The sequence below is a fragment of the Pinus tabuliformis genome, chromosome 1_2 (genome assembly GCF_031772625.1).
Source record: "Pinus tabuliformis cultivar Carrire ecotype Pingquan chromosome 1_2, CPIR1, whole genome shotgun sequence".
In the NCBI taxonomy this organism is placed as follows: Eukaryota; Viridiplantae; Streptophyta; class Pinopsida; order Pinales; family Pinaceae; genus Pinus; species Pinus tabuliformis.
In genome coordinates this window covers 1,181,430,652-1,181,433,012 of record NC_142298.1, presented here as the reverse complement: position 1 = coordinate 1,181,433,012, position 2,361 = coordinate 1,181,430,652, and positions in this window count along the sequence as shown.

The following is a 2,361-nucleotide window of genomic DNA, read 5'->3' as shown; positions in this document are numbered from 1 at the left end:
TTATTGGAACGGTAACAAGTTTTCTTCAACCATTAAGATCTTAATCCAAAGCAGGATCTCTTTTAACAATATTCCCTGCAACCCGACCTTAAATATCGCTTATGTGCGAGAGAAAGATTGATGGTTTTCAGCTGCAAATTCAATAATATTGCCTTCTAGTGTTGCATTCACCCATAAATCAACCCTTGTTAAATTTGTGTCTAATTGGTGAAGCTCAGTCAGATCAATCGTAGACCAATTTCTACGCAACCCAGGTCGACTTCCAACTTTGTCCTTAACCTACAGCCGCCTCAACCAATTATGTAACTCTTCAGGGAATTTACACCAAAAGGTCTCGTATTGGTTGCAAGCAGGTTCAACATACAAAACTTCTTCTCTAACCCAATCTAGATTCTTTTGTCTCAATTGTGCCTGCTGCAAAATAAAGTGATCATTCTTCTCATGCCACCATTCCTGAATACCTCGACCAAAGGTTTTAGACGTCGTGATCTAGATCCCTTCTGAAGTTTGGGTCCCAACAACGGAACCATTTGTTGGTTGAAAATTTAGAATCATGATAGACCTAGGGTTCAACTTGAGTTTGCCAACAAAAAAAGTTGGTGTAGTCTAGCTTATCGATGATATTTTCACTCCCTATTAAGAAGGAGTGCCTCACAAATCTATCCTATTCTTCTCCACAACTAATCTGTGAGTTGGTTTCAAAAATATTTTCAAAAAAATGAAGGACCCAACACACTTTGTGCTCATGCATAGGTTATGAGCAGTGGGCTCGCCTCATGGCGCTTGCATTGGAGATTTTGACAAACCTTATGGTATGCATTCAGCAGTGGGATTTGTTCGTGGCACTTGGGTTGGAGAGTTTTGTATAAATTAATAAATTATAAAATAGTTTGTTTAAATACAAAAATGATTTCTCTCTACAAATTTAAAAGACACGCCAGTGATGCTTTTGGCAATATGGAAGTCATCTGAATTTGATGCCCTTTGTTGGAAATGCCGCCATTTTTGTTTTGTTACTTGAGTTTTGGAACAACTAGATGTCCGCTGGTGTAAAGAAATAGAGAAGCTGGGAATCAATGTCATCTTCCAAGACTATGTATTCGCAAATGCAATCAAATATTAGAGTTGCTATGTGTGGAACATCTAATGTTTTTGGAGAGGCTCAATTCATCTAGCTATCCCAAAATCAAGTGGCGTGCAAGAGTAGTGGAGGATAATAAATCCAGGATTAGGTTTATCCGCTATTAAATATACACTACGTGAAGAAAATCCTTGGCATGGGTGAAAACGAAAGTGGTCATCCTCACTAAATTTGTTGTCGCTACACATCTATGACACTTGATGATTCTTTAGTTCCACTTTGCAATAAGGTTAGCATTATCTGCTAGAGACATCTACTAGAGATATATGTAATTCATTGAATCTTCTTTATCTCAATACCACTTGGATGATTCTTTAGTCTCACTTTGCAATAAGGTTAGCATTATCTGCTAGAGACAGATGCTAGAGATATATGTAATTCATTGAATCTACTTTATCTCAATAAAATACATGCCACTCAATAAAATACATGCCACACCAACTTGCTCAGCATGATGTAGTAAGTGTTTCAATTTTTTTTAAATAATCTTTATATAATATTTATTCTTTTAAAAATATAAGTTTTTATATTTAGTTTCTTAAGATGCTCTTCCAAAATCTATTATTCCTTCAGAGATATATATATATCACTAGTTGTTATCACCAGTTGTATAATATATATATATATATATATATATAGATAATACAATTAGTGGTTGTTTATATATATATTATACAACTGGTGATTGTTTTTAAAGGTGGAAATATATATATAATACAACTAGTGATTGTTTATATATATGTTATACAACTGGTGATAACAATCACCAGCTGTTATCACCAGTTGTATATATATTATATAACCACCAACAATTATCATCAGTTGTTATATATATATATATATATATACTTTAAAAACAATCACCAGATATATAATCAATACAATTTAACCACCAAATAATGGTTATAAACCCATTATAATATGGATTAATAAAAAAATAGTATAAATATAGATTTCTAGTTATCTGTGCATCTAATGAGATGAGCAACTTGAATTTTAAAACTCTGCAAAAAGAAAGGTAGTCTAAGTGCCCCACTCAAACTCTACAAATCTCAAACCAACAATTTTATATTCATGCTGATGATCTATAATCTTGTGAAAATCTTCTGGTCGTTCACGTGATGCATGTTACCTTATAGGCCTACCAAACCGATCACATCGATGTCTTATCAGCGTAATTTACGGTCCGAAATCTAAGGTAACATGCACCACGTGAATGA